Source organism: Leptosomus discolor, chromosome 13 (assembly GCF_034619465.1).
Source record: "Leptosomus discolor isolate bLepDis1 chromosome 13, bLepDis1.hap2, whole genome shotgun sequence".
Lineage (NCBI taxonomy): Eukaryota > Metazoa > Chordata > Aves > Leptosomiformes > Leptosomidae > Leptosomus > Leptosomus discolor.
Window position 1 is genome coordinate 17,436,575 of NC_141403.1, and position 13,519 is coordinate 17,450,093.

Consider the following 13,519-nt stretch of genomic DNA (forward strand, 5'->3'; position numbering starts at 1 on the left):
GGAATGTAGAGTGGCATTATCCATCCTTAGGTAAGAAAACTTGGTAATTGGATTCAATCGTACAGTAAATTGCCATGGAATAAACTGGAGAAACTCTTCTTGAAAACAAAAAGTAAAATCCGGTCTTCTGCAAACCCAAGAGAAAGCTTAAGCCATGGCTCTATACTGGTATGCTTATTTATTCCTTCTTTATATCACTGAATTACCCAGTTATTTTCTATATTGTTTCCTAAGTTCACAGGCTTAGAGCAGCCTGGTAGGTTTAGGGTGGGCAGGTTTAAAGTATTTGGGAGCAGGGGTTTAGCTACGGCTGACCACTGAGCTGCTTCAGTATTACAGTTATTCTTTTGCATATGTGCAGAGGTAAAATTTTAAAGAATCAGAAACTTCACTTCCAACAAGAGCTGAGCAGATCTCTTCAGAACTGCAGGATTGGAGGAAATGCCTGAAGTTACTTTTCGGACCAAATGCAAAGTGATTTCTCCAAACTTTTTTTCTCCTCTGTAGACAAAACCAGATTTTCTTTCTTCTGCTTAAATTGAAGCGAGATGTGTAGGTGATCTGCATGTGTAAATGTTGGGCAGAATTTGTTTTTCTTTGGGTACTCAGTGATTTGACAAAAATTATTTGGAAATAAATGTTTCCTATTGGTATTTTTTCAAGGTTTCAATGCTACTGCACATAAATTACTGTAAAATCTACACTGCAATGTTTTCTCTGAAGAGGCAGTCTGGAGGAGCCACAATTTAAAAAACAACCAACCAACCAAATAAATTATTGAAAGGTGAGAAAACACACAAGTATTCAGCAAGCACTTCCTTATTTTGCAGTAATTTCAAGCTTGGCATTCCTGTATCTTTTCTTTGGAAAAAACAAGCTTCCAGTGTGCAGTACCCATCCTACTAATGCTTCTTCTGAAATGGGCTTGCCTTCATGCCAGCTGGTACTGGGGCTTCACTGGTTCTGAGTTGGTCTTTCTCTGAAGAAAAAAATGTTGAATGAGGGCATGTCTTGGTTTGAAAAGACAGGTGTCTGTGGAGGAAGGCAGGAGCCTCCCTTGAAATGGAAAGTGCAACCCCCTTCCCTCCAAATTATTATAATTTTGAAATTCACAGGCCTTCAGGCAAAGATATGGGGAATAGGAATAACAGTTCTTTACTAGCATATATATATATATATAACACAAGGCAGGGAAAAACAAACAACCCACTGGTTTACACTGACAGAGTCAGGAATACAACCTGACACCCTGTTAGGGTGGCAGTAGCAGTGCGATAAGATGCTGGCTGCAGTCCTCCTGAAGCGATGGGTGTAGTTCTGTGGAAGCAGCAATCAGGTAAAAGAGTCTGGTCTTCCTCCGAAGGTCCAGTGGTCGGTAGGTAGCTCTTGTCCTCTGGAACTACAGTGGGGGGGAAAAAAGCTCCTCTGGGAATCCAGTGGAAGAAGGCTGCTAGGGTGTTCAAAATCTCCGTTTTTATTTGGCATGGACTGCTTGGCTCCTTCCCCCCCCTCCCCGGGCGGAGCATCTCACAATGGGATGGGGAGTCGTGAGGCAGTTCCTTGATGGGCCATGAACAGGAGATAGCCCAGGAGTGAGTTATCGATGGGTCAGGCGATAAGGCATTGTTGTGCCCATTGACAGGAGATAGTCCAGAGGAGGGAGGCAGGGAGCACCGCCCCACCTGGTCTCAACAGCTCCTGAAGATGGTAATAGAATATTTTTCCTTTTGGCACATTTTACACTGTAACCCAGGACAGGGCATGAGACCAAGAACAGCAAAACAAAAGGTGAAATAAGGGCAGAGAAAAAGTAGCAAGGGATGGGAAATTGTTGGCTCGATTTTGGTGAGGAATTTGTGAAAGTTGCCTGTAACTTCTTGTTGTCTCCTGCAAGTGTTCACACAGGTACTTAGTGCAAGTATTGGCTTCCAGGCTGTCCCATCTCTGCTTCTGCACTTCAACTTGCATAGCTTATCTCCTGGCAAAACAATGTCACTTGTAGTTTCAGTTTTCCTTTACATGTGACTGACCTTTCAAGCTATGTTAACCTGAAAGGACTGAAATCAGCAGGGATGATGCAACTTAAAGCACTTTGTCTAATATTGTGAGCTGGTGGCAAGGTCCCTAGCCCTATGTTTTGGTACAGTTTTTGTTCAAAGAGGTACTGTGGCATCTCAGGCCTGTTTATCCCATCTAACTGAGCTAGTCCATGAAACATGAGCTTTCCCGGTCCTCCTGCAATTACACGCTTCAAAACCCAGCATTTTCAGAAGGCTTGCAAGTAAAAAATTGATGTGCATTACCCTTGTAAATCTGTTTTGAAAATTCAGTGAAACTGCTGAAATGTTTCTGACACCTCATCAGAGTTTGGTGGTGGTGGTGTTGCTATGGTACCTAAAGTAGGTTTTGACGCCATTAATGTCTCAGTCTTTTAAAATTCATTTAAAACTCATACAACAGAGACCAGGATCCTGAATGGGCTTTTTGGTAGTACTTGAAAAACTGTCAAACTTCCTAAGTATTTATGAGCGTAGAAAATGCAGTAATATCCATAGATGGCATTAGCTCTATTCTGTTGTGACACCAGGCAATATCTGGTGTCTTATTTAAGTACACTGGAGGAAAAAGATCATTACTCTCATTTGGTCCCATCTGCTCATTGTAAACTCCAAATGGAAGATCCTTTGGTGCACAAAATAAATCTCTTCTGCCAGGCATCAGTCAGTGAGGGTTTAGTACAAATAAATGAATGCAAATAACACTAACACATTCTGCAATGGTCTCAGATTTGCTTTGCAGATTTGTAGCAGACAATCCTTTGTAAAACCTTGAAATATTAATGGCTTTTTCCATATTAAAATGCCCTATAATTCTTTCTACCTGTAAGCAGAGTGCTTTGTTTCCTTTACTGTAGACTTAACTACATACCTTCAGAATAAAAATAAAAGTGGAATTGAAACGGTATGGCAAAATAATGGCCTCCCGCATGTCGCCACTGCAAACCATACACCTAAGCTGGTCCTTTTCACTTGGTTAAATGTGAGTTGTGGCAAAAGCACTCTTAAAATATAAATATACGTGATTTTATTACTGCAACAATTTGAATTTGGGAGCTGGTTGTCAGGGCTAGCTTAATTTTCGGCTGCTGCATAAAATAAATTTTTCTTTTTTAGCACTTCTTAAGGATACATTAAAAACCCAGTAAGCTTTTTAAGCAGGGAAAACATTTTGAAACAGTATCTTGAGTTGAATCCAATGTCCTTGGCTAGAAAGAGAGGAAGAGAGGTGTCTCAAGTTGTCACTAAAATATGAGCTTGTCTGGTTTTATGATGAATGAACAGCAAGAGATGAGAAGGAAGAGCAGAAAGCTGAAAGGAACCCCTGAGGTTACTGAGATGCTTCAAATACAGTATAAGGCTTGTCTGGGCTCAGGCCTTACTCCCTGGCTCAAAAGATCATCCATTTCAGCATTATTTCTTTTCTAACAGCAGGATGATGAATTAGAACAAACTCCTTTTCCCCAGTGCTGAGTCAAGGCCACAGGTAAACCTGGCGCCTGCTTCTACAAGTGGCAACCCAGGGGTGGACTGGGCTGAAAAGGAAGGAAAGTGCATGTCTGAACCTCTTGGGTTTCAGTGGCTGTCTCTGCATGCGTAAAGACCCTACATCTTGCTAACATCTGCATCTGTGGTCTTACTCAAATCCGTGTTTGCTTTAAAAATTATCACAAGGTTGCACAAAGAGACTGCTTAGTATTTCACTCTGCCTGCGAGCTAGAGGCAGGTGCAGATCAACTCTGCACCCATGTTTTCTCTACTTTTGCTACAGAGTTTCTTGAGATCAGTTGCATGGTAAAACAGGACCCATGGGGCTGTATTTTAAGACAGACCCATTAATAATCTAACAACCAGTTTCCTAAAGCCTAAGCAGAAGTAGTGGGTGCCAATTAGAGTTATAGAATCATTGAATGGTTTGGGTCAGAAGGGACCTTCAAAGGCCATCTCGTCCAACCCCCTGCAGTGAGCAGGGACACCTTTAGCTGGATCAGGTTGTTCAGAGCCCCGTCCAGCCTAACCTTGAATATTTCCAGGGATGGGGCATCTACCACCTCTTTGGGCAACCTGTGCCAGTATCTCATCACACCATACATTTTTTTTTCCTTATGTCTAGCCTAAACCTACCCTCTTTTAGTTTAAAACCATTACCCCATGTCCTATCTCTACAGGTTCTACTAAAAAGATTGTCCCCACCTTTCTTATAGGCCCCCTTTCAGCACTGAAGGCCACTCTAAGGTCTCCCCGAAGCCTTTTCTTCTCCAGGCTGAACAACCCCAACTCTTTCAGCAGGAGGTGCTCCAGCCCCTGACCATCTTTGTGGCCTCCTCTGGACCCACTCCAACAGGTCCAGGTCTTTTCTGTGCTGAGATTTCTCTCATCCCATGTTCACTATACTCATTTTGTACTGTTTTCACAGCCATTTTAGACTTATTTATAGGACTGAAGTGACCTCACATCTACTTTAGTCAGATTTTTTTCAAACTCCCTTACTGAGCCTTATACTTGTCTTATTTGAAAAGTGGAACTTGCCTTTATTTACTCTAAAAAGCTCCTGTTTTCAGTGATGTTGAACATTACACAGGTCACCATAGGGTTGCAAAATTATTCCATTGTGGCTAAAACTTCTGTGTTTTTGAAAATGGGATTCTACTTAGCTGAAGAAAGCCAGAAAACAAAAACATGTAGTTAAAAAGAAAAAAAAAAAAAAAAAAGCCAGCTGCTTAGGTAGCTGATGTGTTAAAAATAGCCTCAGCAAAGACAGATTAGTGTGTAAGGATACAGGAATCTATTGGTTAGGTAAGACAGAGGAAGGTAAAAGAAGAATGCAATGCGAGATATGTCTCCACAGTTTATTGGCTGGTTATTCTTGGTGCTTCTCAGGGGTTTCCTCAAGATGAGACTTTTCTTCAAGGCAAGATCATGTCACAGTGACCAGTACAGTAATAAGCCCATTGAGTACTCTTAAATGACGTGTGTGAAGGGAAGGGGGAAGAGATCTTCCTGCTCTAAGTGGTGATTTCTTAAACAAAATACCAAAATAATAGGGAGAACTGATTGAATTTAGCCAACTGTTATGTCACCATAGCAACCATACATGATGGCTCCACACTGGAAATAACTGGGTTTTTTTCAGGGATTAAAATGCTGTTTCTTTTTCTTCGGGGGAAAAAAACCGTGGCAGATCCACTAGGATCTTGCATTTGAAGGAAGAGCTAGTTTTGTTTTGCTTTAAATATTGTGATAGGGAGAAAAGACATTGATGCTTTGTGCACTGCATTGGCAGAGTTTCCTATATGGCCATATGTTGTCTTCAGCAGGAGTGTAGGAAAAGCAGAACAATTGCACACTGCCTAACCAGGAAAAAAAAAAAAAAAAAAAAAAGTCTTGACAGTTATCACTGTTTTTTATTTATTTATTTTTAACCTTTTATGTTTAGGGGTCATGGACCTAAAAAAGCAATCAATTAGGTTGAACTCTTTCTACTGACTTACTGTCTTTTCTTCAGTTAGGTCAAAAAGCTACAGCTAAGCTATTCTTTTTATGATGTGATAAATGGAATAAAAATTTTGCTGGTATTAAAAGCGTGCCTGCTGTTAGCGAACTGCAGAGGTATCAACAGTCAGAAACTGACCCAGCAGACTAATCGAGTGAAGGTATCTAACACAATTTGATGTCTTCAGTCGAGGAAACTGCCCCAAAAATTGGGTGGTAATAAACTGTGGGCCTGGGATCAGTATAAGACAATTTCACACGCCTGTTCATTGTCTGGTCTTGTATGACAAATGCAGTTGTTGCTGACGGCACCAAACTGTGGTTTCTTATAGTATTTTAATAAGTTTGGTCAAGACTAGGAAAAATATTTTTAATACAGAACAATAGCCACTCTTAATCAGCTGTATGTGTCTTTTAGAGAGAAAACCTTTAGCAATTACTTTTGGAAAGAAGAATGAACCCTGTACAGCTAAGAGGTATATTTGTTTGTATGATTGTATTGCAGTCAGAGAGGACAAATGCTCATTTTTTCTTCTCTAAGCAGATTGTCACTAGGCTTTCTGAGCAGCATTTATGAAGAACAATGTGAGAGAATAACTTTGTAGTGAAGACAGGGAAAAGGCTGTTCAGAAAACCAGAGTGGGGCTTGCAGGGGTGCTGCGGGCTCCCCCGGGGATGCACAAACCTGTCGCTAGTGCTGAACAAGACAGAGCAGTGCTGGGGGCAGGGGGAAAGCACAGCTCTGCTGCTGTAATGCGCAGCCTTTTGTTAACAAGCTTTGCCTCACAGCAATGTCATGCTGATGGTCTCCTCCTGCTCCAAGTTTGGTGGTGCTGGAAGTACAGAGGGGAGCTCCGCTTTATGGCACACAGCGTAGCCAGTGCCTGTGTGACCATGGGCATGGTGTTAGCCAGCTCAGCAAAGACAGCTTCTGATCCTCATTTGGAATTGCAAGTGCTCTGTCCTTCTGCGAAATGGACCATGGTAGAGAGCACTAGGGGTCCCAAGTCCAGGCACGTCTGATAATGTTGTCTCTTTCCTTTAGCATCTTCATTAATAAAACATTAATACTAATAACAGGCTCCATCAGTGGGTCACAGAGCAAAGGCAATCCCTGAAGCCTTTGTATCTTCTTTCAAAACGTTGCTTCTGTCTCTGAATGATGGATTAGCTGCTGAACAGCTCTGTCAGCGCTACCTAGCAGTGAACTAATGATACTGCTTTCCCACAAGTAATTCAAGTGTTGCAGCAAGGCTGACCTGGCTAATTAATGTGAAATAGCATTCAAATTACCACAAGTATATTAGCTGTCTCTTTATTGTTTTTAATTTACTGACAGTAAAATCACTGAAAACACGGATCTTGGCCAGATAGTTTAAAGAGCACGATTACTCTGGAGTTGCAAGCTGCGGTAGGGCTGCCTTTGGCCAGCTGCGGCTCTTGCAGCCATACCAAGTTGAATCTAGCCTATTTTAGCTCCCCTTCAGTAGCATTTTTACTTCCCTGAAGGTGTGACGTCAAGTGTTATTAATAGACAAATTGTCTAACGTCTTATAAAAGCTGTGTATTTCCTTGGATTCCATTCTTTTGCTACCGGTTTTCTACAGAGAAGGCTGTGGGCTAGCGCTTGGGTGTGCGACTATGGAGTAAATAGCAAATGGGAGGGGAGGGGAACATGACAGATCAATATAGCCCCTACATCCATAACACTTGTGGCTTTAAGCTTTTCACTGTTCCTTTTTTGTTGAGGTTTGAGTACTGTAATGACTATGCTGCATGCTAGAGATGATGGCTTGTTTTGTTTTGCATAGTTGGAGATATGCAAGGGGAGGAATGCTGCTTTCCCTCCTCCATTCACCCCATGTATGCACCCCTAACTACTTAGTGCTGATCACGAAGATGTTTCTTCCATGAAAAAAAAACGGTATTCAGAAGAGGATTATGTGCTAATTGTTTAAATGACGTTAGTAACTGACGATAGCATGCTGGCACCTATGAAACAAGGTGAGAGACACCCTGTGAGCAAACCCTTATGTGCAGTTTGTCACTCTGATCCATTTGTGTGAATTTCTGGCAATTTGTATTTTCACTCACAAAACAAAACCACAGAAGATATTATAATTTAATAAACGCGTTTCACAAAACGCATGAATCAGTAGGAAATTTTAGCGAGATGAGTGCAGTTGCTAAATGAAAAGAGGTGGCTGTTTTTCAGAAGATGAGGAGGGGGATTACTTTTGATTGCAGCTTTTCCATTACATCCTTAAAGTATTCTAGCTACTTTCCAAATTGCTGCACCAAAACGATCAATCTATTTAATTACTAACTGCCTATAAATCCCTAATGCTTAACTGGATCAATAGTTTCCCATTTGCTGCCTGTCTTCACAGTGTACCAAACACTATGATACCAACCTGTAAAAATCATCTAAAAAGGGTAAGTGCCAGTGGGAGAAAACCATGTAATACACAGCAATTGCTCTATGACACTGTGTGTGCTTCTTGCTGTATGCCGTTCCTGGAAAAAAACATAAGCTATTGGTCTCTTTGAGCTTTTCAGCTGTCCCTCAACCATCCTTATTCATTGCTAATCTACAGCAGTAGAGATCTCGCCTACTGACTCTTCTCATATGTGTCCATAAAACCCACAAAATTGGGGTTTTTTCCTTGTCTTGCTTCCTTCCTTGCTCTTCAGTGATCTCCTTTACTCCAGATACAAAAATGTTAGTGTGGGGATGAGTTACTTTTTTTTCTGCAAGTAGCTTCAATAATATCTTGGGTCAATATTAATATATCACAGAGTGCTACCATGTGAACACTGAATTTTGTAGTATATCTTAACAGTAGTAGTTCCAGTGAAACTTGTCTTGAATTTCCAGGAGACTTGAGTCATGTTGCTAAAAAATACTTATTCTTAAGTAGCAGAGCTGATACTTTTTTGCAGTGGTTCTTTCAAATCATCAGTTGGGCAAATCTCTTTTTTTTAAAAAAGCAAACAAATAATCCAAAAACCAAACAAAACACAATAAACTCATAACATTATTATCTGATGCATAAATGAAACTGGCCTAGAAGGCTTCAAAAGTATTTTTTATTAGTAAAATAATTTTTATATGCCCACACAATTGATTTGATGCCTTTTCTTTTTCAAGGGAGATATTTTAAGCTGGTATTTATTTCTTGTTTGATGCTTGGGTTATGCCTTTTTTTCCTTGCTTTCTTTTTTGAGATTCATCATGCAGAATGATAAAGAAGATGCCCAGAAGGAGAGATTTTGTCTCTTTTTTTTCCTTCTTATTTGGCTGGACTAATCACTGCATGTATAAGGCTGATTTCCTTGTTTGCTGTCAGGCCTTGAACAATGGAGTCATCTTGAAAGAGTATTTCCCTTCAAAATATGATGCAACAGAAAGGCCTACCCTGAACAGTAAACAGTGTTTAGGTTGTTAGCACAATGACGGTGACCACAGCAATCTATAATCAGCATGTTTTAACCCCAGAGTTGGATTTTTCAAAGCTGGCTGCTGATCACTCCCTTTGAGGTGTCCCCTGGAGATGCCCACACATCCTAGCTGGGTGACCGTGATTGAGAGGAGTGTGCAGGAGCCTTGTGGGCACAGGGCTTTCTGTTCTCCTCTGTTTGCCTTACAGCAAACGTTGAAATGGCTTTCACTGCTATGTGATCCCCCCCCTCAGCCCTTTGGCTTCATGACCTTACACCTGACTTGTAGAAAATCAGAACAGGAGGACAGCTCATGCAGTGGCAGTGTATGAATGTTGGGTTTTTTGTACCTGTTGCAGCTGTTGCTGAATGCCTACAAGGCACATTGCCATTAGGGAGGCAAGAGCCGCTGGTCCCTCTATGGTCTTTTGAACATTCCCTGTTGAAGACTGGCCAGCAAGTTTGGGGCGGGGGGGTTGGTTTGTTTGTTTGTTTTCACAAGTGCTGCTGTGCTGTAACTGCTGCAAAGATGCCTTGTATTGCAGTGCTTGCTATAGTGCTCAAAAAACTTGCGTTTATAAAACTCCCAAAAGGACAGTTAGCAAACGCATGGCAAAACTTTCATGCTCATTGCAAGGGCTGCCTGCTCCCTGTCTGCTCTGTGTGTGCATCGGGCTGTGAAGCTTTACTGGGCAGCACCCACAGAGTCACAGACTGGAAGGGGTTGGAAGGGACCTCTGGAGATCATCTAGTCCAACCCCCCTGCTAAAGCAGGTTCACCTAGAGCAGGTAGCACAGGATCATATCCAGGCAGGCATCAGTATCTCCAGGGAAGGAGACTCCCCAACCTCCCTGGGCAGCCTGTTCCAGGGCTCTGTCACCCTCAGAGTAAAGAAGTTTTTCCTCGTGTTCAGGTAGAACTCCCTGTGCTCCAGTTTCTGCCCGCTGCCTCTTGTCCTGTCACTGGGCACCACTGAGAAGTGCCTGGCCCCATCCTCTTGGCTCCCACCCTTTAGATATTTGTAAGTGTTGATAAGGTCCCCTCTCAGTCTTCTCTTCTCCAGGCTAAAGAGCCCCAGGTCTCTCAGCCTTTCCTTGTAGGAAAGATGAGCCCCCTCGTCATTTTAGTAGCCCTCTGCTGGACTCTCTCCAGTAGATCCCTGTCCCTCTTGAACTGGGAGCCCAGAACTGGACATAGCACTCCAGATGTGGCCTCACTGGGGCAGAGTAGAGGGGGAGGAGAACCTCCCTGGACCTGCTGGCCACACTCTTCTTAATGCACCCCAGGACACCACTGGCCTTCTTGGCCACAAAGGCACATTGCTGACTCATGGTCCACTTGCTGTCCACCAGAACTCCCAGGTCCTTCTCTGCAGAGCTGCTCTCCAGCAGGTCGACCCCCAGCCTGTGCTGGTGCACAGGGTTATTCCTCCCCAAGTGCAGGACCCTACACTTGCCCTTGTTGAACCTCATCAGGTTCCTCCCCGCCCAGCTCTCCAGCCTGTCCAGGTCTCTCTGAATGGCAGCACAGCCTTCTGGTGTGGCAGCCACTCCTCCCCATTTAGTATCACCAGCAAACATGCTGAGAGTGCACTCTGTCCCTTCATCCAGGTCGTTGATGAATATGTTGAATGAGACCAGACCCCAGTGAACACCACTAGTTACAGGCCTCCAACTAGAATCTGCGTCACTGATGACAACTCTGAGCTCTGTCCTTCAGCCAGTTCTCAGTCCACCTCACTGTCCACTTGTCTATCCCACACTTCCTAAGCTTATCTACAAGGCTGTGATGGGAGACAGTGTCAAAACCCCAGGGGCCCCTTGTGGGTCCGTCTAAAGGAGAGCTGGATTTGGGAGGCCAAGGATGGCACAGAGACACAGCAGCTGCTGTCACCCTCTCAGTGGGCAGCATCCATGGGGAAGGTCCTGCTAACCTGCAACACAGCTGTCTGGCACAAGTGAAGTGTCTCATCTTAACTCTCATCTCAAGGGTTTCAAAACGACACCCTGCATGCCTACTATGCTCTCCATTTCATGCTAGGCTGTTTTACTAGCCTGCAAGTGCACTGCAGGTGGTTTCAGCCAGGCTTTATGACAGGTGGTGAGAAGCCACCATCTGTGATGGTTCTTGTTTGGTTCAGGAGAGCCCAAGGTGGGCTCTTCTCCTTGCGCTCATCAGAGGGCTCTGCGCATTTGCCACTTCTGTTTTCAGATTCTGTTAGCAGTGGGGCTGTAAGACCCGGTAGCTCTTCTCCCCAGCTTGAGTAGTCTCCTCTTCAGATGGCTTTTTCTTGGCTGCAGGAAGTAAGTCGCTTGAGAGGAGCAAAAGTCACCGGCTTCACTTAAGGTTTATGCAATGGGTTTTTTGTCTACCATGGTTTTTGCTCTCCACTGCCATGACTAAAGCAACTACACAGAAACATTTGAAAACGTCGATTCAGTGCAGTATGGCTGCATTGTTGGAAAGGCATTGGTTCCCCATGCAGGAGGGAATGTCTGTGGAAACAGCCCCTGGAAAGGTGGCTCCTTCCCCACCACCACAGGGCCTCACGCTGGCTGCACTAGGCTGTGAATAACCCACTGAGCCAGTTAAAGGGGTGTGTGCACCTTGTGTGTCCCCTCCTTAAGCAATACCAACAGCACCTAAAAATCAGTTTGGTGGGATCACATCTTCCACATTCTTGCAGATTAGGCAGTAAAATGAAACGTGCTTTTGGGTAGAAATCAGGGAGAAATGCAGCATTTCTGACCCCTTCAAGAATATTTTTTGTGAAATGTTAAATTTACAAGTCTCTTTCTCTGCATGTCATATTTCTCACCCACTCTCCCTTGCTTAAAGGTGTTTAAAAATGCTTGGAATGGAAACACATATGAAAAATATTTAATCACAGCAGCAGCCCTGTGTGGAGTGTTCTGTTTAGCAAAGTCTGTGTAATCTGCATGTCAGCAAGCACTTGGAGACATTACAGGGGCTGTTATGTCTAATCACCCAAAGATGTTTTATAACTCGAAGAACAACATTGACAGCCTTCCCTCGACCAACACAGCATAGCCTCCACCACTTATACCATCTCTTGGAGTAACCAAAGCAACATCGCAGTGCTAAGATTTGGTAGATGTCGGGTTTAATGGCAATCAGCATGCAGCTGTTTTCACAATTGTTTAAAAATCGTATTCAGGGTGTCTAAAAAAACTGGAGCAGGAATCTGGAGCCAATTTAGAATGCATAGCAACATTGGTGTACTAATTATAATTTTGCCACAAGCAATTGTCACAGTCATAAAACTGCCAGTCTGTTTGGTGGTGGGCAGCTTTCTATTTCACAGACATCTGGCAGAATCAGCAGAGGACGATTAGCTTGCCAGACTGCCGGCTGCGTGCAAGAACAAAAAAAAGTCTCGATGTAGGCTGGAGAAACCAGCGAATTCTGCAACAGAGATGGTGGGCTTAAGCACTGCAAAACGGAATACCGTTCGGTATTTAACAAATAAGGCTGTGAATGCATCCTGTTGGTTCTTACAAAGCTTATTGTTGCTCTCAAGCTATTCTGTGCCCTTCAGAACACAAATAGGTCTGATATTTTCATACCTAAGATATACCTGAGGTGCTTTTGTAGCAGGGAGGTGAGTAAGCTTTGACATGAGTTTTGTGTATCAGAGAGCACGCTGTTGCACTCTTTTAGAACAAGATTGAAAGCCAATGTGTAACTTCCACTTTTCTGCATCCCAGAGATGAAGGTATACCTCTGGTAAGTCATATACTTACCTGGAGTCAGTTGGACATTTTCCAATGACACAAACTGGCTCTGAGAAAATGCCAGGTTTTTTAATTTTTTTTTTTTCCTCAAACACTGAGCAGAATTCTATTTCAAAATCTCTACATTTGCCAGTCAGATGTTACCATCAGGTGCAGTATGGGCAAGACCCTCGCTTTCCCACTCTGTTGCTGCCTGAACAGCCTGGGAAGCCTCCCCGGTGGGCAGCACTGTGTCATCTCTGCAGCAAATGGGTTCTGCCTCTCAGAGTGGGAGGCAGACCTTAAGTACGCCATAGCCCTTCTTTTCCCTAGATGCTTGATGTTCTGTCCCATATTATAGCACATTAAGTATTGCAAAATTTGTAACATGAAGTTTACATGAAGAAGTTCCAATTGATTTTAGTAGACAAAATTTATCTAGAGCAAGGAGTGTTCTATCTTACCGTTTGTACACTTTGTCTCAGTGAAGGTTTTGATCTTTTAATTCTGTTGCTCACTGTATGCACATCGCTTACGGAAAGAAATCTTTTAATTTCAGTGGCTGAATGATGAGTGTTGATCAGCTCTCTGTATCAAACGGGTCAAACGCTTACCCTCAAAGCAAAATGGGATTGAATGCAATTTACCTACCTAAACAGTGATCCTAGAGAAAGAGGCACCTGAGTTCTTTCCTGAGAGATAGTTTGAGGCTACATTATCCACAGCCCAATGATTAGTTGAGGGCAGCAGAAAGGGCAATTAACTAAATGAGAAAATTATTATAGGGCAGGCTG